The 25,497-nt window shown below is 37.7% G+C and overlaps 1 pseudogene across 1 annotated transcript in view; it reads right to left on the reverse strand.

Moving 5' to 3' along the window:
* Positions 1-25,497, reverse strand: part of LOC144374239 (endothelin-converting enzyme 1-like) — a 66,022-nt pseudogene that overhangs the window by 36,036 nt on the left and 4,489 nt on the right. Inside the window, exon 2 of the transcript XR_013433684.1 lies at positions 1,107-1,319. The product of XR_013433684.1 is annotated as an endothelin-converting enzyme 1-like (transcript). The remainder of the gene's footprint in view (positions 1-1,106; positions 1,320-25,497) is intronic.

Consider the following 25,497-nt stretch of genomic DNA (forward strand, 5'->3'; position numbering starts at 1 on the left):
TGTACATGTTCCCACCTTCACCAAGAGCCCCAGCTGCCTTGATTTCATAATTGTCAAATTAGAATCATTTCCTGTCTTGTAAGGAGATGACTGTCCTTTTGAGAAGACTTGTCCCCTCTCAGGTAGCTTCTTCATTTTACCTACCTTGGGTGTCTTGAGTGGTTTTCAAAAAGTTAATGAGTATTTGTCAAAGCCAATGTCTGTCCAGCATGGCTGCATGGATTGTTTTTTTCATAATCTGGCCCTTCCCAGCATTTAGGGTCCCAGGACAGGGGATAGCAGGGGGCAGCAGTAAAAGGTCCCTACTGCCAAGGGGTTTGAGTCAGGAGTGGGGTACAGCCTGGCGCTGCAACTCCCTCTGGGTTCCATGGGGCTGATGGGAATTCAACAACATGAACCAGAAATCCAGCTGCACACAAGGCAGGCGGGGAATTGGAATCTGAGGATGAAACCATCAACCCCAAAGTCAAAAGTACTTTGGAGAGTCTGTGAGGCCACGGAAGACCCTGCCTACATGGACAACTTAACTCTCCGATAAGCTGTTAGAACTTCCGTTGGGCCTTAAAGTCTGATGTGGTATGTCCAGCCTTGACTCCATTTGCTCACAGCTTTCAAAACTCAGTCAATGCTAGCCAAGGACGATGCTGCATCCTGAAGCCACAAAATAAAATGACCACAGCTATCAGCTCCTGTGTGCCTGGTATATGTCACAGATGAGCTGACGCATCACAGTGTGTTCTGTAGTGCTCAAAGCCCTGCATGATTGTAATCTCAACTACTTTGGAGGCTGAGGCAGGAGGATTGCAAATTTGAAGCCACCCTGGCCAATTTTGCAAGTACCCTGTTTCAAAACTTTGACAAAGCACCTGCCTAACATATGCAAGGCCCTGAGTTTTATTCCCAGCACCTCAAACAAAACAACTCTACAGTTTGGATGTTATTAATGCTGTTACACAAAGAAACTGAGACTAGAGACGAATAACTCACACAGCAGGGCCCCACAGCGAGTGACAGGGCAAAGCCCCTCCTGTGACCAGGCCTGGCTGGCAGGTGCAGTAGGTGGCGTCCCCTGCAGCCCATTCCTTAGTGTCCCCATTGGTGCTTACCCAGCAGGTACTTGATGATGGCTTTACTGTGTTCCCAGAGGTTGCTGAAGGTCCCCCAGTGTGAGTGGCCATCAGGCACGGTGTTGGCCTTGATCCAGCCCCCACAGAAATAGATGAAGAAGTCCTGGCAGGGGTCCACCGTGGGGTCCATGGAGTTCAAGATGGAGCTGGTCACTGAGACGCAGGCCTCGCTCAGGCACACTGGGGGTGTTCCTGGAGGGGTAAGGGAAAAAAGTCAGTGATGGGCAGGGAGGAGGGTTGGGGAGCCTAGGGCCCCAGCACACAAGCTCCACCCTTGCCCTGACTGAACAGACTAGGAACTGGATGGTCACTAGACCCCGAACAAGAAAGGGTTCAGCAGCTTCATTATCTTCTGGTTTGTGAAATAAGACTTCTGCCCATTGCCTAAAGTCCCTTCTGTGGCTTAAAAGAACCCAGAGCCCAGGTGCTTTTTTCTCTTTCTAGGGATTGAATCCAGGGTCTCTTCACCACTTTGAGACAGTTTTGCTAAACTGAGGGTGACTTCAAATGTCCTATTCTTTTACCTCAGCCTCCGACGTAATCTGGGATTACAGGAGGGCACCAGCACACCCAGGGGTGCTTTTCCCTTAATCAACCCTTCCTCCACAAAGATTCTCTAACTTCTTATTATTCCCTGATGCTTAACACACTTATCCACTCATTCACGCACTCAGCTACTCCACAAAATCAATACTGAGGCCCTTTGCTGAGTACAGAGTGTGTGCGAGGCAGAGAGACAGGAGGTAGTCCTTCCCTTTTCTGTTGGGGACACACATGTTACATAAGCAAAGTCAAAACACACCAGGAGAAACTGCCACTTATTTACAAAACTAAACTGAACGTTGACTAGGAGCCAACTGGGTGATGTGGATATATGGTACCAGGACTCAGGGACAGGGAAAGGACTGGGAGAAGCCATTCCCTCACCAGGCAGGAGAGCTGCTTGTCCCAATTGAGGGGGGGTTGGTGTCTGAACAACCCTAAACCAAAACAATAAATAAATAAACAGAAACAACCTGAGAGGCTGGTTTGCCAAAGGTGTGAGCAAGGGCCAGACCCTGCCTCAAGGCTGTCTGATGAGCTCTTGCAAAGGACCAATCTGGCAGGTACCCAGAGGCTCATGGCCTGCCCACAGGAGCCACCCAGGCCACAGGGGGGACTGCTTCCTGAACAGGCTGGGCACCAGGACCACCACCCACGTTCGCGGTCTTTCAACCCTTGCTCAGCGTCAGATGCGGGTGGGATATCCCTGAGGAAACTGAGGCTCTGAGAGAGCGACCAGATCAAGGTCATCCAGCCTCACAGGAGAGCTGAGAGCAGATGCTGGCCTGTTCTGGCCCAGCAGCCCCAAGGCCGTGTTTTCCTGCTGTCTGTCTCCTCTTTGGTGGCCATAGCAGAGGCTGAAGTGGCCTGATTGGCAGGATTGGTTCCTTCAACACACAGGGAGGCAGTGAGGCTGGGTAGCTTTGGAGACTGGTAGATCTGGGTTCAAAACTGGTGCAGAGACCTCCTGTACAACCCTGGGTTGGGGGCGCAGCTTGGCAGTATGCATCTGCCACCGAAGGCCCTGGGTCAACCCCCAGCACTGCCAACGAAAACCAAAAACAAAACCTCTGAGCCTCAGTTTTTCCAGGGTCCATTTCACAGTGATGACAGGAAGACCTCACATGATCCCATCACACAGGGTACATCAGACAGGTCTGAGCTTCCAGGCTGATCTTTAGAGAGGAGGAAAGACTGCAGCCTTCAGCTCACTCAGAAACAATACCAGCAGGGCTGAGGGTCTTGAGCAGGTCCCCCGGGGGCTTATCCACCTCAGCTGACAAACCCCAAGTCCTTCAGGTGGATGAAGGGCTCAGAGGAGTCACACCACAGCAAGAAAATCAGGGTGACTTAATTTTGAGATTAGGCAGTAATTAAAAATTACTGAGCTACTGTGCGTGAACCCAGAGCTCTTCTACGGCAGGACCGAAGCTGCCATTTTCAATATTTCCAGATGAGCTCATCAGGAGTTTCAGAGTTGCATGTCCCAGTCCCCAGCCACAGTGACGACAGGATTATTTATGGGGGAAGGCAGAAGAGAACTTGTGTGTGGCTTGACAAGGCCTATTCACTATTATGATAAAACTTCATATTTGGGAAAGAAAAAGAATACGTATTGTTGTTACAACCAAACCACAGGAAGTAAAGCTTGGCACGATCCTGGCTGGTGGAAAGACCCAGAAGGCAGACTGCTGAGGGGCTCAGGGTTGAAGACAAAAGCAGAAACCAGCACCTAGAGTCGGACCTGCAGGTGGTATCCTCAGCGGGCGCCTCCTCTGCAGACACTGCCCTGGGTTCCTGGCTGGGCCCGGGCAGTGACCTTTAGGTTATCTAACTATTCTAGGGTTTGACGATCTTTAAACAAATAGTCTTGGCCAAGCAGGTCTTAATGTATATTTGGTTAGTTAATTAATGGTTTCCCACCCTGTTCATCCAAGGCTTCCGTTCCTTAGGGAAACCTTTCCAGACCCTCTTCCCCTCTGGATCCCTAACTGCCTGGGTGTTTGCCATCTCAGCGTGGGCTGCGCTGGGTCACGACCATATCTCCCTGTCCACCTCCTGCACTAGAAATGAGCTTGAGGGTGGGTTAGGTATCTCCCTTGCTCCTCTATGTCCCCTTCTTGTCACTGTGCTTGGCATCCGGCAGCTCTTCAATACACATATGTGGAATGAACAAGTGACTGAATGAAAGTGCCTTGCCCAGCGCCTGTCACCACCTGCAGCAGGGCTCATATTTCTTCCCTTTAGGATGTGTGGTCAGCTGAGAAGCAGGAACCAGACCCACGTTGAAAGCGTTCATCTGGATAGTGCTATCAAAGATGGTTTGAAATATTTCCTGGGAGAACATAATTGTTTGTTTGGTGGCTGCTGTTTGCAAAGCACCTGAGAGTTTCTGGGAGGGAGGGCCTAGCAGGAGGGTGGACAGGAATGCACTTCACTGGCCAGACATCACTCACCGGTGGGTCTTGTAGAATCACCAGAGGATCTGCTTTGACTGGCCTGATGTTTGTGCATCCGTGGCCAATGTCAGCACCTACTGCTGTGTAAGGAGGTTACTGTCAACATCCGAGGTGGCCACTGCTTTCTCAGGTGGCCCAGGGTCACTGATCCTCTGACCGGCTCATTCCTCTCCCGGGTCTAGGCCAGGGAAAATCTGTCTGAGGCCCTGAGAGCCAGGAACACAAGGCAGAAGCAGGATTCTTCAGTGTGGGCCCCACTTGGCAGAATTGTTTTGGGTTTGATCACTAGGAGCTGACCCTGGGGGTTCCCTTTTGGTTCCTGGTGAAGAAACTTTCTGTACAGAAACTCCTAAGGATGGTCGCAGGCAACACTGGCTGGTGAATCTGCCCCACTCCCCGTGTCCTGGGCCATGAGCTGAGCAACGGGGCTGGCCAGGCTCCACACTGACTGGCCAGTTGTTCTGGACTGACTTCGGTGAGGACAAGGTAAGGTGGCAGCTTCAGGGTGAGGAAGATCTGCATGTGCCCTGTTGACAGAGAGGTGCATGCACACACTCGCAACTCACACCTGCACAGTCAGGTACACACACTCAGCAGAGAAAGGCTTAATCCTCCTACTCTGTGGTTCACTCCAACTCCAAGTTCCTAGGCCAACATGATGAAGATTTGGGCCTACTTTTTCTTCCAGTAGGTGCAGGATCTCTAAGAAAATTTCTTCTATTTGATTTACTGTTTGCATAGTTAAGTTATGCAGGCACGATTCCAGGCACATATGGTTAGAAGTCTGGAGATTAGTAATTAATGAATCAAACAGGCATTAAGCACCTGTTGGGCCAGGCACATTTGGTAAAAAGCCAATAAACCATTAAATAGTTAAATAATCAAGTGATTATTTCTTAAGTATTACACAGGCCCTTAGCTCAGTGCCTGACACAGAGTAAGCACCTGTCACGTTTGTGGAATGAATGAATGATATGGGTCCCATACAAGAGGGATGCAGGGGTGACTCAGATGAAGTCTCTGCCCTCTCCTCAGGCCCCCAAGGGCCCTCCTCACCCCAGCCCAATACGGCTACCTTCACAGGTCAGCAACTTCACAGTGGCAAAGGCTCAATACAGCCATGAACTCTCTGATGGGGTGAGTGACCAAGTTGGTGGATGGAACCCCTGGGGCTGCTCACCAGGTGGACCAGCAGAAAGCAGGATGTGGGGGTACAGGAGAGTGGGCCCTTGGCCTTGGTTGTAAACTGAATCCACCCTGTTGGGTTGTGTAAGGGCTGAGCAATGAGGCACTGACTGGATCTACGCAGCTGGACATGAGATCCAGCCTCGAACTCCTGACCGCAGGACCTGAGAGGCCCCATGGCATCACCATGTGGGATGGAACAGACATACCCACTTACAGAGCGGTGCAAAGGCCTTGGGTCACAGAGCTGAGCTCCTCTGGGGTCCTGGTGTGCTCCGGAGTGCATCCTGATTACAAAGCCGGTGGGCAGGACCTGGGCCCCAGAGCCCTCAGGAGCCAGCAGCCTGTGCACACTTCTCCACTCCACCTGACACTAGACCCCCACTGTCTGTGTAAGCTTGGCCAAGTTACTTGGTCTATGCCCATTTCCTCATACGGAAAAGGACCCAAAGCAACCACACCTTGCAGGGGTGCTCTGAGGGGGACAGGAGGTGACAGACTTAAATGACAGACGTTTGGCCCACAGGTGGTGTATAGTAAACAGAAGCCTTTGTTACTAGTCTGTTGGGACTGAGGATAGCAGGCAGTGGCAGCCTGTCTAACTGTCCCACGTCCTAACAACAGCAGTGCCCAGAACCAAGCTGAGAAAGTCCTCTCAGGCACCAGGTACTTCCTCAGAGCCATCTCCAAATTGGGCACTGCTTACCCATTTAAAGTAGAGAAGACGAAGGCTCTGGGAAGTGACGTGGCTTGTCCAACTGAGAACTTGCTGGTCCTTCTGGTTCCAAGACTTTCATACCATCCATGCCGCCCACCTCCCTGGGCTGAGATATGAGATACAGGACACATGAAGAGGTGTGATGGAGACTCAGACCCAACTGAAGTCCCACCTCTACACGTGAGGACATTGAGAGACCCACATATATCTATGCACATACAGATACTTTTTGAAAATGATATGAATTAATACTTACATGAAAGTTTAGGAAAGATTTTAACCATCATGGAACTTATTTGGTTTGTAGTTTTCATGGCAGGGGGTAGGAACCATCCGATCAGGCACATTTAAAGCTTCAACTCAGACACCACATCCATTCACATTCCAAAACACAGGACATGGGCTCTGCCCATTCAGAGAAACAGAAAGCCACATGTCTAAGGGCTGGATGCACAATAATCCCACAGGGGAGACAGTGGATAGTTGGGAATAGGAATACAACTTACCAGAGTTGGCTACCCATGACACTCTGTCTGTTTACCTTCAAGACCACAGCTGTGGGCCATGCCTGTGGACTTCCAAGCTAAGGAGATTACCACGGTACCTCGACCAGGAAGGATAACTCTTGACCTCTGGAGTCTTTACTGGTGAGATTCGGGCAGGTTTATTTCCATCTAATGTGTTTTGGTCCTTCACAATATCCTGAAAATTCAAATTTGTTTATATATATATATATACACACACACACACACACAAATATAGACAATATATAAAAGGTGGTCTCATTTAGTGTTCACCACAGTGCTAAAGGACAGCTCACACTGTCCTCACTATGAATCACCATGCATCAGGGGCCTTTCAGATGCACTCAGGTTGTTCAGGTCTCTGATGTTGAAGATTGTTTTACATGCCATTTTTGAGCATTTGGGCTTAACGTTGCAACTGTACCTCAGCAACACAGATACATGTGCAACAGGTATGTTCATTTTCACACCTAAGACCCAGGCTTTGTGAAGTTAGGATATGAGATGGCTTTGGGTTCTTACCAACCCAGTGGAAGAGGAAGTCAGAGAGAGTTCTTAGGGTTTCAGTATAGGCTGAATCATGAGAATATTTTGGCTTCATGTAATTATATTATTGGTAACTGGCTGCTTATGTAGAAATTTGTCAGAAAAGTTCAGCACTAGTAAACTCAAAAGCTTCAGGGGCTGGCTAAGTGGATCACATAAAACCTTTCCTGCTGGACAGAGAACCAAAAGTGAAATCATTGTGACTAATTTGAAAACATATTCAATTAGAGAGGAAAATGAAAGCTGGGTATGAAGGCACATGCTCGTTATCATAGCTATTCAGGAGGGTAATGCAAGAGGATTGTGAGTTTGAGGCCAGTACTGGCAACTTAAAATAAAATAAAATTAAAATAAAAGGGATGGGGATGTGGCTTATTAGGAAGAGTGCTTGCCTAACATGCCCAAGACCTTGGGTTCAATCCCAGTACTGCAGACAAACAAAAAATGAAAACAAGAACTGTTCTGTCAAATAAGACACACAGGCAAGTTTCAGTGCAGAGCTATCTACATCTCTGACCTGTGTCCTCAAAGATTTATTTGAGAATATTTCAGTGTGTGCCCTTCAGTATAGAAAAGGAGCATCGATTCTCAGAGGTCACTGTGCCAGGGTGCTGTAAAGTACTTCTAGTTTTACTTAAATGTACACTCTTCTTAGTATATCATTTAAGGCTCTTGGGCTCTCTGGGTTTTACAATCATTATATAAATTTGATGCCTAAGATATATAATTACATCAAAGTCAAATGTGGTGTTTCCTTTTTTGGGAGAAAGAAAATCCAAATTTCTTTCAACTCAGTGGAGGGCACTGACCTAATTCTAACCTTAGCCCAAAGGTCCAAGTTCATGTATGCAAGAAGAGTTCTGTACACATTTTCCCTATGGCCACATCTTTTACTCAAGCTCCATATCTGACTCACCAGATGCTGCCAGCTGGTATCCTATTGTAACACAGTAAACGCAGTATAACATAGTGGACAGCAAAGGTAACCTCTTCACAAACCTGTGCTTGTTTGGGTTGGGGTTGAAGATGCTAAGATCTACCAAACATGATTTGGTCACTTATTGTTATTGTGTTGCTGTTGTCTGAGGACATTTCTCTCTCTATGTGGAGAAATGAAACAATTAATATAAGCATCATTATTGTATGACCAGAGCAATGAATGAAAAAGGGATTGAGCTAGATTTCGTTCGGACAGTTAATACTGACTCACTAGAAAACATTGAACAGGTTTCCTAAACTTTCTGTGTCTTCGTTTGCCTACGTTTTAAATGTCCTCTCTTGATCTCAGGTTATATCAATCAGGTCCTAATTTTTCAATTCCTCCACAGACCCCTCACTGGGACATCTAACAGTATGTTTTGAGTGCTTCCTCAGGCCAGAAACTGTTCCAGGAACAATCAAATACATCCTGAAGGTGACTTTATGGTCTTCCCTCCCTCACACCAGCTTCTCTCTCTTAGAAATCCTCAGTGGTGGAATAAACATCCATATCCCAGGGCAGAAGCCTGTGGGAGCCCACCTCGGCCTCTCTCTCTCTCCCTCAGCCCTCTGGTCAATGATGACCAAACCCTTTCAAGTGCATTGTCACTATCTTTTTTTCTCTCAGCACTAGAGAGTAACATCATGCTTTTATCAATAAAAAAACCTGAATGATACTTCTGGAAAATTAATGGCTGATATCCATAGCATACTGTTCATATCTGGGAGGTAGATTATATTGTCAACTATACTGGCACTTGTTTTGAATGGCTGAATTTTTATATATCAATAGTAAGCTAAAACAGATCTAATACAAATTGATATAAGGTCTGATAAAATAAAATACAAATCAGTTAAAGTTAACACCATGAAATTAAAGAATTCTTGTTTATATGAGAATAATAGGCTGAAAGCTTTGGCAAGACTCAATAAAAATCAATCATTAAATAGTAAATGCTGTTTTATTTGGTGTTACAGATTCAGGGAAATCATAAAAAGACAGTGATCCCTGACAAGGGATAACACAAGGTAAGCCTTAAAATTGGACCAGTTCTATACACGCCAGGCAGCATAGTAAACAGGGAAACCTAAGCAGAGCTGGGACATAATAGAGTGGAGAAGGAGCTGGGACTTCAGCAAGGCCAAGGTGATTATATGATATAAGGTGCAGGATCAAAAGGGACAGCTAAACAGAAAGAGAAGGTTCTAAAAATCAGCAAAAGAACCCTATGGTCTCTTTAGCTGAGTAGTAGAGAGTACATACATATGTGAAGAAACCACCCTAGGATGGAGAAAGAAGGACCAGAAAAAATGAGCATGGGGGCAAAAACACATGGGTAGAAAGTTTGTGTTCTGATAGGCCAGGGTGGGAACATCTTATAATTCACAGGAGACAGAATAGAGTACAAAATTTATTATCTAAATGCTGGAGAGAAAATTAGCTTTAGACTAAATGCTCTTCCAGTCCACTTAACAAACCTTAAAAGTAGGTATGAAAAGATTAAACATAACTGTGTCCAAGAAAAAAAGTACAAGTAATATTTGTAATAATATAAAACTATCTGAAACAGAAAGAAAAACCCAACATGTCAGGCATTCAATAAAAAATACAAGTCCTGAAAGGAAAGAGAAAAATGAAAAAAAGTACCTACATGTTCAAGAAGCTACAGAAAACCATAATATGTTAAGGAAAGACAATAAGAAAGAAAAGGAAGATCACAAACATAACAAAGAATACCATAACAGAACAGTGTAAAAGCAACCAGTAGTAGAAACATCTAAAAGTAACCAAAGTAAAAAGAAATTAACTACAAAGGATGCAAGAAAAGAATGACAGGAGACTTCCTTTTAAAGGTGGCATTAAGGCAATATAGAAACAGTGAATCTTTTACTTTAAAGAATAAAAACACAAAAAAGAACTTCAAAATTTAACCTAGATTTCCATACCAAGAGGCAAAATATTCATACATGAAGGTAGTGTAACAGAAGAATGAAAATTCTTCTTCACTCCTTGCAGGGGGCATATACAAGGTGGAGGTTGTTGCCAGGTGTGGTGGCACACTCCTGTAATCCAAGTGATTCTGAAGACTGAGGCCAGAGGATCAAAAGTTCAAAGCCAGCTTTAGCAACTAAGCAAGACCCTTTTTCAAAATAAATATCAAAAAGAGCTCAGGGTCAGGGATGATGGGGTTGTGGCAAAGTGGATGAACGCTTGCCTTGCATGTGTGAGGCACTGGGTTCGATCCTTAGCACCACATAAAAATAAATAAAAATATTGTGTCCAACTACAAGTAAATATATATATATATATATATATATATATATATATATTTTAAAAACAACAACAACAACAACAACAACAACAAAACCCAATACCAACCCCACTCCCAACTTTGGTCCTCTGGAAATCAGTTAAGAAAAAAAGGGCAAAAACATTTACTTATAAAAAGTTAGTGAACTTAGGATAAGAAGAATGGATGCCTATGGCATTCTGGCATGAAACTGATTTCTTTAAAAATCCTAAGATAGAATAGATTGCCAAGGTTGAGCATGCCTATGAACACCATCAGCTTTGATGCTCAGGGAGCTGATTTGTTGGAATCCAAGTACTAAATACTCATAAGCACAGAAGAAGGCAACTTAAAAGAATACATTCTATAAGAAAATAAGTGGGAGGAAAAGCTAAAGCTCTGTGCTCCCCCCCACCAGTAGAAAAACAAAAAACAAAACAGCAAAGTATGGCCCATACTCGGGATCTGAAACACTGTAGGACTCTGTGGGCCCACATGTCAAATACCAAGAATCTTCTCTTTTGATCATAATAAGGATTGATGAGACATAGGTCTCAAGAAAGCTAGGCAAACTGGGTGTGGTGGCACATGCCTGTAATCCTAAAAGCTCAGGAGACCGAGACCCTAAGTAATATAGTGAGACCCTGTCTCACAATTAAAAAAAATAAGAAAAAAGGGCTGGGGATAGAACTAAGTAGTAAAGTGAACCCTATGTTCAATCCCCAGTACCAAAAGCAGAATGCTAGGTAAGCACTCTACCACTAAGCTAATATGCCCAGCTTTACTAAAGACAATTTAAAGTGGCTCTAACAAATATAACCAAAGAATTAAAGGAAAGTTATCTGAAGAATTAAATGAAACATTATTAAAATAAATTAACAATAAATCATGAAAAAAGAAATGCATCAAGAATAAACAACTGCAAAGGAGAAGGATGCCCATTCTTTCATCACATTTGCAACATAGTACTAGAAATCCTAGCCAGAGCAATTAGGTAAGAAAAAGAAATAAAGGGCATACAAAGTGGAAAGCCATCATCAAATTGTCACTGTTTGCAAATGACCTGATTTTATATATTTAAAAAACAAAAACAAAAAACATCCAGACTCTCTGCTAGAAAACAATTACAAGTAGTAAATTAACTCATCAAGTTGAAGGAGACAAAATCAACCTTAAACACACACACACACACACACACACACACACACACACACACACCCTTCAGCAGCACTGTTATACATCAACAGTATCAAAATTACCTGAAATAAGAGTCAAGACAGCAATCCATACACCAAAGTACAAATGACATTTTTCACAGAACTTAAAAAAAAAATACTAAAATTTATATGGGTTCACAAAATACCCCCAATAGCCAAAGCAACCTTGGGAAAAAACAAAAATACAGGAGGCATTTTAATACCTCACTTCAAAATATACTACAAAACTGCTGGGCATGGTGACAGATGCCTATAATCCCAGTGACTTGGGAGGTGAAGGCAGGAGGACTGCAAGTTCAAGGCCAGCCTCAGCAATATAGCAAGATCCTATCTCAAACTTTAAATAAACAAACAAACAAACAATAAAAGGGGATGGAGATGTGGCTCAGTGGTTACCTATTTCACTTGGGATCAATCCCCAGTACCCCTCTTCCCCCAAATACTACAAAGTAATGAAAACATCCTGGGATTGGCAAAAAAGAGACATATAGACCAATGGAACAAAACATATTAGAAGTAAGCACAAGCATATATAGCCAACTGACTTTAGAGAAAGATTTGAAAAACACACATGGGAGAATGAATCGTGTTTTAAATAAATGATGCTGGGGAAATTGGGTATCCACATGCAGAAGAATAAAATGAGACCTCATTTCAAAAATCAACTGTACATAGACTAAAGATTTATGTAAGATCTGAAATTCTGAAACCACTAAAAGAAAACAGGAAAAATCCTTCAGGATACTGCTATGGCCAAGGATATTTTTAAGAAGCACACACACACACACAAACAAAGCAAAACAAAACAAAAAACAACAGAAATAGTATAGGAAACAAAAGCAAAAAAAAATGGTATCATATTAAACTACTAAATGTCTGTACAGCAAAAGAAGCAATAAAGAGTGAAGGTCTTAAAGAATGGAAACTTATACCTCTGAATAAGTTTAACACTGACCATGTTTTTTTACCTGGTTTATTCCACTTAAAATGCCCTTGAGCCAAAACCCAATGAAATTCAAATCCAGAAGGCCTAATAAGAAATCTCTCCATCTCAATTAGTTTAGTAAGAAATAATTTAAAAATAGTTTTTTATTTCACAGATATTATTTTTATATTGATTTGCTAGGTTTCTCCCTATTATTTAATATTGTATTCATTAACACAATTATATATATAAATATATATATATATATATATATTTAATGAATTAAATGGATTTACTCATTCCTCTTTCTCCCTTGTTCACTTTATATTCTCTCCCTCTTTTTCTTTTTGTGTTTTCTACTCCTGTCTCTCCACTGCCATTTCCTTTCCCTCTTTTCTCATCATGACCCCACAGTTTAATAGCAATGTACTTTCTTTAATACCTAATTTCTTAACTTATGATAGAGAATTACTCCACTTTCCACTTTTAGATAAAAGAGATTGAGAAGAACATGTTCAGAATATTTTTTGAAGGTTTATTAGTATATGGCTTTGTTCTGAATTGATTACAGCTGATTGTATCTCCTCTCAAAACAGTGTGAGGGACTGAATATAAAATCAATGTTGGGTGTGAGTTTTGACATAGACATATTCCCAACTCAGGGCACACAATTAAGAGAAACAGCTCACTAAAAAGTTCCTTACATAACACTGGAAGAGATAATCATCCTAGCAGATGTGAAAATATCAACCCAGAAATACAAAAAATGTGAGGAAACAAGGTAATAAGATAGTTTTCAAAATTCACACCTCTCCAATAACTGATTTCATAGACACTGAAGTCAAGAAAATGTCAGATGAAGAATTCAACAAGTTTTTGGACAGGGGTTGTAGCTCAGTGGTAGAGCGCTCCTCTAGCAAGTGTCAGGCACTGGATTTGATTCTGAGCACTGCATAAAAATAAGCAAATAAAATAAAGGTATTGTCCATCAACAACTACAAATATTTTTTAAAAATTCAAAAATTGGTTAAAATGATCACTGAAGTAAAAGAACATCTATCAAATAAACTAAAGGAAGAAAGGTAGGCTATAAAAGAGCATTTGAATTTAAAGATACAGATTCATAAAAAGCACCAAACAGAAATCTTGGAAATAAAAATCTCAATCAAATAAAAAAGTCATTTGAAATTCTTACTAATAGATTAGGTGATGTAGAAAACAAAGTTTTAGGCCTTGAAGAGAAAATATTAATGAGAATACTTTACATGAGCAGAGTATCTAAGAAATATGGGACATTAAAAGACCTAACAAGGCTCATAGAACAAGAGAGATACATGACACTGATATACCAAAAATACAGACTAAGAAAAGAATTTTTAAATGCTACAAGACAGAAATGCCAAGGTCATGTATAAAGGAAAACCAGTCACAATGACAGCAAATCTCTCAGCAAAAACTCTAAAGGCCAGGAAGGCTTGGAACAAATTGTTTCAAGCCCTGAAAGAATGTAATTATAAACCTAGATTGCTATTTCCAGTAATTATGTGACAGAACCTAAGAAGAAATAAAAAAAATTATGTGATAAGAATAAACTAAAGGAAATCATGACCACTAAGCAAATACTATAGAAAAATAGAAAATTCTACACACAGAAGATGATAGAAGTTTTAATAAGGAGATCTCGGAAAGGAATAAATCTCATTAGAAGAGTATATTAGTCATTCACAGACTGAAAATGAAAAGATGGAAAATTATATTTAATGCAGATGGAGCCTGAAAGAAGCAGGGGTGGTAACTCTCACATCAGAAAGAAACAAATTTTAATCCAAAAAAAAAAGTGGCTAAAAAGATCACTGGTAGAGAAAAAAGTCCAACAAGAAAAAATAAAGATTGAAAATATTATCCCCCAAATACCTATGCACTGAATGAGACAAAATAAACAATATTTGACAGTAAGACTCAGATAAATTCCAATACAACAATCATGGTAACTTCAATATAATTCTCCAATAGATACATCATAAAGACACTACACAAATAAAACCTACTATAGATCAAATGGACTTAGGGACATCTACAGAATATTTCATCCAACAACAGCTGAATATGCTATCTTTTCAGATGCTCATGAAATGTTCTCCAAGGTAAACCCTATTTTAGGACACAAAACAAGTCTTTGAAAACATTTTTCAAAAACTAAAATAATTCTTTGCATCATATCAGATTATAACAAAATAAATTCATTGGCCAAGAAAACTACAGAAAATATATAAATACATGGAGACTGAATAATGCAATACTGAATGATGAGCACAGGACAGGCATGTTAGGTCACAAAATAAGTCTCAACAAATTTGAAAAAAATGAAGCCAAAGCATGTATCTTCCTCTGAAAACAATGAAATATAACTAGAAAAACAGTAAGAATTTTAGACATTGACTATAGAAATACATGCATATTAGAAAATATTCTCTTCATTAACCAATAGGGAAATTTAAAAATTTCTTGCAAACATATAAAAATAATGTTCTAAAACTTATGACAATATGGTAAAAGCAGAACAAATAGGTAATTTTTATAGTAGCAAGTACTTACATTAGAAAAATAAGATTTCACAAAAACAAATTAAGGATGTAAATTAAAGAACTAGAAAAGAATTAACCAAACCCCAAGTTAGTAGAAGAAAAAAAATAACAAAGATTGAGCAAAAATAAATAAAATAGAGCCTTAAAAAATACAAAAGATTAATAAAAAAGGGATTTTTTAAAAGATAAACAAAACTGACTAATCTTTACTATATAGACTAACTAAACAACAATAGGAACAACAAAAAAGAAACAGAAGACCCAAGTAAATAACATCAGGAAATACAAATGCAAAGAATCATTAAGGATTATGATGTATAACTATACAGGAATAAATTGAAAAACCTAGAAGAAAAGTATAAATTTCTGGATACATATGACCTAACAAAGTTGAATCACAATGACAAAAATCAGAAGTGATCAATAACCAGTAATATAAAAATTTACCAAAGAAGAAATACCTAGGATGAGATGGCTTCATGCCTGAATTCTGCCAAATATTTAAAGAAGGAATAATGCCGGTTCTCCTCTAAATACTTTAAAGAAATGAAAAGGAGGAAACCCCTGAAAACTTACTCTGTTAAGATAGCATTACCCTGATAAATAAACCAGGCAAAAACAAACAATAGCAAAAACAGACTATAGCCAGGCGCGGTGGTGTATATCTGTAATCCGAGTGGCCCAGGAGGCTGAGGCATTAAGCAACTCAGTGAGACCCTGTGTCTAAATAAAATACGAAATAGGGCTGGGGATGTGGCTCTGTGATCAACTGCTGCGAGTTCTCTCTCTGATCCCTGCCCCCCCTGCTCTCCCCCCAAAACCCAGATCATTACAGATCAATATCCCTGATGAACAAATATGCAATAATTCTCAAAACTATGTTAGCAAATCAAACACAAAAGTACATTAAAAAGATCCTGTGCCATGATCAAATTAAATTTATCCCAGGGATACAAGGAGGTTCAAAATAATAAACTTAGCACAGTAATACATTAATAGAAGAAAGGACAAAATCATCTAATTATGTCAGTGGATAGAAAAACTGTATTCAATAAAATTCAATGTTCCTTTGTGATAAAAACTCTCAAAAAATTAGATAAAGAAGAAATGTACTTTGAGATAATGAAGCCCACATGTGACAAAATTGTAACCAATACTCTGAATAGGTAAAAGCTGACATCATTACCTCTAAGATGAAGGAAAAGATAATGATGTCTATTGTCACTGTTCTCATTCAACATAATATTGGAAATCTTAGGCAGAGGAATAAAGCAAGAGAAAGAAATAAAGGGCACCCAAATAGGAAAGAAGAAAGTAAATTATTTTTGTTTATAGAGGACATGATTTGATATATAGAAAAAACTGAAGATTCTTCTGAACTGTTAAAAAGAATACATTTCATTAAGGTTGTAGGATATAACAATTAGCAAAAATCAGTAGCTTTTTTATTTAAATATGCCAAAAACAAAATTGCTAAAAAACTAATCAATAAAATAGTCCCATTTGCAATACCTACAAACTTAAGTGAAAAGAAGTAAAAATAAAATACCTAGGAATAAGTTTAAACAAATGACTAATCTCTACAACAAACATAACAAAATGCTGATGAAATAAATTGAAGAGGACAAAAGTAAATAGAAAGACACTTCCTGTTCATGGAGTAAAAAAATCTTTATTATTAAAATATCCACAGTACTCAAATCAATCTACAAATTCAATATTATTCCTAACAAAGCAAATATGTTTTCTCAGAACATAACTAAAAGTTTTATGCAATCACAAAAGGTGCCAAATAGCCAAAGCAGTCCTGAGCAAAAAAAGCTGAAGGTATTATAATACCTGACTTCAAAAGATACTACAAAGATATAGTAACCAAAACAACATGGTGTTAACATAGAGTACAAAAGAATTGAGTTCCTAGAGATAAATCCACAAATAACAGTGGACAGTTTGGGATAAGGTACCCATAGTGTACATTGAGGAATGGAAAGTTTCTTCCTTGAACTGTTCCAGAAAAACTGGATATATACTGAATATCCACAAGATGAAAACTAGATCCCCATCTTTCACCATATATAAAAAATAAACTACAAAAAAATGATAAAAAAATTAAATGTAAGACCCGTATCTATACAACTACTAGATGAAAATATAGAGAAATGTTTCAGTACATTGGTCTGGGAAAAGATATTTTTTGCTATCAATTCACAAACACAGGAAACAAAATATGTGATAAATTGGATTATCATAAACTAAAACTTCTTTATGATACTGAAACCCATCAAAATAATGAAGACATAACTGACAGAATAGAGAAAATATCTGCAAGCCATGTATCTGACAAGGGACTAATATTTAGAATATACCAGTTAATCAAAAACTCAAGACAAAAACAATTCAGTTTTCAAAAGACTGAAAGACACAGACTTTTTCACAAAGACAGTAAAAAAATGGCCAATAAAGGATCAACCTAGGCACCTACTGACAAAAGAATAGATAATGAAAATGTGATATGTAGATACAATGAAATATTATTCAGTCATCAAAAGGATGAAAGCTTGTCCATTGTGAGACGAGAGATGAAGTAGAAGACATTATGTTAAGTGAAGCAAGTCAGGCTCAGAAAGAATATGTTCTTCGACATATATAGAACAAAATTTGGATCTCAAAGAACTGGAGAAGAAAATGGTGGTTACCAGAGCCTGAGTAGGACATGGGGAAAAGAAGACAGAGAGTGAATTATTAACAGGTAGAAGGGTACAGCTGGACAGGAAAAATAACTCCTAATGTTTTACAACACAACAGCCTAACTATAGTTCACAACAATTAACTGAAAATATTTCAAAATAGGTAGTAGAGAAAATTTCAAATATTCCTACCACAAAGAAATAATAAATGCCTTAAGTGACAGAGAAGCTAATTACCCTGACATTATCTACATTTGTGCACATGTATTAAGTGTCAGATTATACTCCATAAGTTTGTATAATTACGATGCATCAATTAGAAGTAAAGATACTTTTAAAGAAAAGAATGAAGAGATAACAGGAGCAAAAAGTAAAACTCTCTTTATTCAAAAATGACCGTATCTCACATGTAGAAAAGTTCTAAACAACCTAAAAAAAAAAAACAGAATAAAACAAAACTCACCACACCCTGACCAAAACTGCTAGGATAAAATTACTTTGTACAAATTTTAAAAACTGTATTTTTGTGTAATAGCAGGGAACAATCTAACACAAAATAATAAAATCGCAGTTACAAGATAAAATATGAAAACGATTAGAAAAGAATTGATTCATTACAATTCATATGAAAACTTCAGAAGCTATTGTGTAAAATAGGACAAGTTTATCCCCAAATTTGTATTCTGCAAAGGACCTATAATACTCAAAACAACTTTGAAAAGGAAGAACAAAGTAGAAATACTATATTACCTAATTTAAAAATATTACTCAAGGGCTGTGGCTGTGGTTCAGTGGTAGAGTATTTGCCTAGCACATGTGAGGCCCTGGGTTCTATCCTTAACATCACATAAAAAATAAATGAATAAAATAAAGCTATAGAAAAAAAAGTTACTTCATTTAAAAAAAAAATCTTACTCAAATGCTACTCAAAGAAGGTAGCATGGGGGTAAGGACAAATAGCTCAGAATGCAAACCAATCTACAAGTTCAGTGTTGTTATCTTTATACCTAAAGTAGTCAGATACATCCATTAAAATAAAGAGAGATTAATATATTTTGAAGATGCAAAACTTCTTGGGAAAATTCTAGCAAATCACATTCAATAATATTAAAAAATAAAAAGAAAAAACTACAACATGACTGTGGGTTTTGACCCATGAATAAATGTAAACATATGAAAGTCAAACAACTCAGTTCATCACATTAACAATGTTCAAAAAGAATATTACACAATGATCTCCAGATGCAGAAAAGCAACTCATAAAATCCAATGTACATTCTGAATTAAAACTTTCTGAAGAACAGAAACAAACAAACTTCGTCAGTCTAATAGATGGCATCTATGAAAACCTTACAGTAAACAATACATTTAATGGTGAAAGACTAATTTTTTTAGACAAAAAGCCAGACTAATGAGAAATATATATTGCATAATTCTATTTCTGCAAAAGTCTAAAAGAGAACCATGAATCAAATAGCAGAACAGGATGATGCAAGGGTAAAGTGCTGAGAAAGTAGATAGGGAGGAACTACAAAGTGCCAAGAAAAATCTTCTAAGGTTGATGGACTTATTATTTATCTTGTGGCTTTTCAGGTACATAATATGTCAAAACTCATTCAATTATACAATTAAATGTGCAGTTTTACCTCAATTATACATTCACAAAGAACAAAAGACTACATGACTGCATGCCACATACATGTAAGCTCTTTTTTTGTTGTTTCAAATAAATGGGTCAGTATTGGATTATATGCAAGGTTTATGCAAAAAAGAGGATATAAAGATCTAACCAGAGAATCCATACTAAAACTAAGGCCTTGGTCCTGTTTCAAAAGGTATTTATATACTTTTGAGTTAAAATGTTTAAATTCTGCTAAAATCTCAAAGTTATATATAAACACACACCTACACACAAAATTTCTTATGTTAAACTACTGCTTTATATGAATTTATCAACTACAGTTTCAAATCCATCTGAAAACAGTGCTTCTATTGGAGTGTATCTACCTATACATATACTGCATCTAAGTAACAGAAATATAGGTACACATACAATCTATTAATTTATGTCAAATATGCTTATATAATGTAGTATTTTCAAAGTTTTATGACTTCACAGAAAGACAAAATAAACTCATTCGTAATGTAGTATGACAAAAAATATTTCACTAACAATTCCTTTCTTATTCTTGTCCTTTTTCTTCTTAACAGACATGTTTAAAAAAGATTAGTCATTAATTTGATCATTAAACAAGAAAGTAAGTAACACAGATCAAGAAGTAAAGCATTTAATTTTTTTCAAATGTGAAAAACATATCTTATTAAGGCTACATTAATTTAATAATCACATAAATATTCTATTAGTACAAATGCCAAGTCCATAGGCTGCCTCCAACAGTAGACAGTCTGAGTTTGGAAGAATGTGGCAGTAATAAGTGCATATTCTCCACATGTCATTTACATAGCATTTACAGCCACAGTTGTTTTCCAGAAAACAAAAGTAATAATTAGTAGAGTATTATGGCTTCACAGTTAGTCTGTTACAAATAAGCAATAATTATCTAAGGTAAAAACTTTCTAAATGACTTTAAAAATCCCTTACCGGTATCTATGAACAAATATGCCCTTAAAAATAGAGTTCATCATATTTTCGATTTCGTCCTGGTTTTCTTGTAGCTGGTGGGAGGAGAAAAGACAGTAAAAAACATAAATTGAAAAACTGGCTATTTTATTTGGAATGAACATTTCCAACTGTTTTAAAATCCTGGTTATTATCTATCCTTTCTCTCATTATGCAATAGATGTTTGAAATAACCAGTATACTTGCATTATTTCTACAGCTTTATCACCTTAAATCTCTTGCTGTCTCTATCTAGACACGGATTAGCTAGGAATGGTAGTGAATATCTGTAATTTAAAGGACTCAGAAGCCTGAGGCAGGAGGAATTCAAGTTTGAAGCCAGTTACAGCAACTTAGCAAGATCCTCCGCAACTTGGTGAGACCCTGTCTAAAAATAAAAAAAATAAGAACTGGGGATTGAAAAAGAACTCAGTAGTGCCTCTAGGTTCAATCCCCATTTATTAAAGAGAAAAGAAACAAGAAGAAAAAATAGATATATACTACATAGTGACTAACAAGGTAAAGTGATCAGGCTCCTATCTCCAAAGTATCATCTGCTAAAAGATGGGAGCCATTACAGCATGTTAGCATAATGATAAGACTTATCTAATCCCAGGGGACAAATTGAAGTCAGAAAAGAGAGAGAGAACAATCTGAAAAACAATGTTCTAAAGTGAACGGGGATTAGATTCATTGTACAAATATAAGGACTGGCCTTAGAGGGCATTGTAGTAAGAGAAAAGACAGAACATATAGATATTACAACTATTGTAGCCAGACAGGTAGGTTTAATCCTTGAATAATCCTATTCTGATTGTTTCCATTAAAGAACAAGATAATCAACTAAGTGTGAAGACAAGACAGGAGGTTTTATAGTTTTGAGGTAAGGCATAACCTTGTAAGGAAGTGCAAATAACTCTAGAATGAAATATCATAGGGTTTACTAGGCAGCATTAAAAAGGTTCCATTGACAGATTAACAGAAAATCCAGCCATTATAGTTAGGTTTCCTCCCCAGTCATTTTCAGGTACTCTGATGCAAGTGTGGTGCATATGGTGATACAGGGTTTTCTAGGGAGTATGACAAAGGGAGACAGAGGCAAGAAATTGAGGGTATAAAGAAGGATGTGATTATAATAAATAATGAAAGGAAAAAAGAGATAGATATTGTGTGAAGAATAATAAAAATACTGGGATGGAACTGCAAATTGGTGCAACCACTATGGAAAGTGGTATGGAGAGTCCTCAGAAAACTTGGAAAGGAGCCACCATTTGACCCAGCTATCCCACTCCTCGGTTTATACCCAAAGGACTTAAAATCAACATATTATAGTAATGCAGCCACTCTATGTATAAAGAAGCTCAATTCTCAATAGCTAAACTATGGAACCAACCTAGGTGTCCTTCAATAGATGAATGGATTAAAAAAGGGGTATATATACCCAATGGGATATTACTCAGCTTTAAAGAAGAATGAAATTATGACATTTGCTAGTAAATAGATGGAGTTGGAGAATATCATGCTAAGTGAAATAAGCCAATCCGAAAAAACCACAGGCCAAATGTTTTCTCTAATATAAAGATGCTAATTCACAATAAAAGAAGAATGTTACCTTAGACTAGGTAGAGGGAATCGAAAAAAGGGGAGGAAAGGGGATTTAGGGATAGGAAAGATAATGGAATGAAACAGTCATTATTACTTTATGTATGTATGTGACTGCATGATCAATATGATTCTATAACATGAACACTCAGAAAAATGAAAAAATTATATCCCATCTATAGATATCAAAGTGCATAAATGCATTCTACTATCATGTATAACTAATTAAAACAAATAAAAAATTTAAAAAAATACTGTGTAAAAGTATTTCAGGACCAAACAGAAGAAAAACAGTAGATGAGTAGGAAAACAGAAAAAAAAACACTACACTGCCCTGGCTGGTCTAAAACTCATAGGTTCAAGTGATCTTCCAAAGTGGGGAGGGGACTATAGGCACATGTTACTATATCTAGTGTCTAAAAATGTTTGATAATGGGACACATTAGATTATTAAGAGAGGGTTGATAATACTTAATTTTGCATAAGCCTTACTATAAAAAGCTTAGGTTAAAAGGGGGCTATGATAAACTTCATCATTTTCAAATGATAAAGATTTAACTAATTGGGACTGGGGTTGTGGCTCAGGGTAGAGCACTTGCCTAGCATCCATGAGGCACTGAGATGCACCCACATAAAAACAAACAAAAAAACCAAAGAAATAAGCAAGCAAATAAAAGTATCCTATCCATCTACAACTAAAAAACTATTTAAAAAAAAGATTTAACTAATCCCTTTATCCCTTTAAATTTGAAGCAAAATAGGAAGGAGAAAAGATTTTTCATCTTCAAAGAATCCAGAAAATACCTGCAGTCTCAAATCACAAATATATGAATAGCAAGGAGACGAGGAGGGAACATTCAAATCAAAGAAAGAGGTAGAAAAATCATGACAGCTATTATCTGTGAAACAAAAAGCCATTTTGCTCTGTAAAATGCAGAAACAGACTGCATCTGTTCCACAGAAGATGGAAAGTGATATAGTCTGTAAAATATGCAATTAAATTCCCATGTCCTCACCAAACCTAGGCAGCCTGGCAATTTTTCTACCACATACTTATTTTGGAAGTCCAGACATTTATTTCTTGAGGAAAATAAACCAGAGATTTGGAATCATCGTATATATACATATGCATACATACACACACACACACATATGTGATTCACATTAACAATTATATGTGATGTGCAGAATGTCAAGCACTTCCTCACCCTACCCAACTCCAAAATGTCAAGACAGCCATTATACATGCTTCTGCAAAGAAGCTGATCTTTTACAGGAGAAAAAAAAATTACCAAAGCCAACATCTGAGGACCTATAATGAAAACATTAGTTTACCACTAGACAACCCCACAATGATACCCACCAATCTGGAAAAAACATACACCAGAGTATAGCACCGTAAAATTTCAGAATACTAGGAACAAGTAGCAAAATGTAAAAGTTTCTAAAGACAAGAAACAGGGTCATTACTTGGCAGAGCAGCTCAAGACTGTTATCCCAGTGACTGGAAGACTGAGACAGGAGGATTCCAAGTTTGAGTCCAGCCTCAGCAACTTAGTGAGATGCTGTCTCAAAATAAAAAAATTAAAAGGGTTAAGGATGTGGCTTAGTGGTTAAGTGCCCCCCCCCACCGAGTTCAATAGGGAGGGAGGGAGGGAGGGAAGGAAGGGAGGAAGGAAGGAAGGGAGGAAGGAAGGAAGGGAGGAATGGAGGGAGGGAGGGAAGGAGAGAGGCTTGAAATATTTTAATTAATTATTTATTTGTAAAGTTGTTGATGAACCTTTATCTTATTTATTTATATGTGGTGCTGAGAACCGAACCTAGTGCCTCACACATGCTAGGCAAGCATTCTCTCACTTAGCCACAATCCTAGCCCTTGAAATCTTAATAGCGAAGAACTTCTCAGGAGCAATACTGGAAGATAGAGACAAATTCTGAAGAAAATAATTTGTAATATTTAAATCTAAATTGCAGTCAACTATTAAATAAGAGGCCAAATCCATATTTTGTAAACATGCAAAATCTCAAATATTTACTTCCCTGATATCCTTTTATTCATAAATGTATCAGATAATATCCTATACCAGAAAAGGAGACTAAATTAAGGGGAAAAAATATAATAGGGGATCTAAAAGATAAAGGATCCAAACAACAGGAAAAACAGAAAATTTATATAAATTGAGGGACAGTACAATTGTAGCAAATAAGGTTATGATTTAAAAAAATTAAAAGCACATTAAAATTCTTGTTAAATAAATTTAACACTTATTTTATTTCCTTGATTCTATTTAACTTAAGTCACTAAGTTAATAAATACAAGATACAAAATGTTTGTAAAGTGATTTTTAAAAACAAGGTTTATTTTAAGAAACTGGTTTCTAAAATAAAGCCGATTTTCAGAACTGTTAAAAAAAACAAAAGGAATGTAAAAACCAACAAAAAGAAAAAATTTTAAATTACTCTAGACTCAAAAAAGATATTAAAATTTTAAAGTCATACTTTTCTTTTACAGATATAATTATATGATGTGGAGGTATTTGTGGTTTTGGCCAACTGTATATTAACCCCAAAATACTACAAGGTAATGATTAACAAATATTAGAAACTTGAATTAAAGTTTTATACCTGTAGTATGGGTGAGAAAGATGAATGATAAAGTAAAATAACAGAAGGGATAAAAGTACAAGGCAATGAAAACTTGTACTTTTTAAGAAACACTTAAAAATGAGTAGGAAAATTTAAATATAAAGACAAAAATTAAAAGAGAAATTATTTATACTCTATGGTCTCTTTTTTTGATGATGACAGATTGTACTAAACTTTTCAAATCCTAACCATAAAAAACAGAAATAATCTGTCTGTTTAAGAATTATAAAATACTTAGTGAATTTAATAAATAGAATATGGGTTCTGAGAATCAATAGGTAAGTAAAATGAAAATGCATCATATTAATATTCCTTAACAGCAATTTTTCTAAATTCACTAACTTGTCTTTTTTCCCTGATTTCCCCATTAGCCATGTCTATTATTACTATAAGTAGGTATTCAAACATTCTGTATGAACACAGACAAATACTATTAGCCCTCTTGTCATTATAGAGTAAGAGCTGCAACTTACTAAATTCCAGACACCATTCCAAACTCTCTTAATCTCTTTTAGAAAGAAGTAACTGTCATTATCTTTCCCACTTTGCATTTGAAGAAAATGAGACCAGGTAGGTTAAGATTATCCAACTAGTAAAAGGCACAGAGAAATGGGAATCCAGAAAGTTTGGCTCCAAAACCCATTCTATCAATCACTAATATATGGTTTCAGCAACTAAAAGCCAAAGAAAAGAAATGTCAATATTCTAAAGCAAAATGATTTTCACCCTACTATTAATAAATAAAGCAATTTCACATACATAATGTCTTTCTTCACAGAAAAAGTTTAGAGATGCTAAGAAATGTTAATAAATAATAAACCATATGCAAATATAAAATCAACCA

This window comes from Ictidomys tridecemlineatus, unplaced genomic scaffold, assembly GCF_052094955.1.
Source record: "Ictidomys tridecemlineatus isolate mIctTri1 unplaced genomic scaffold, mIctTri1.hap1 Scaffold_63, whole genome shotgun sequence".
Classification (NCBI taxonomy): domain Eukaryota; kingdom Metazoa; phylum Chordata; class Mammalia; order Rodentia; family Sciuridae; genus Ictidomys; species Ictidomys tridecemlineatus.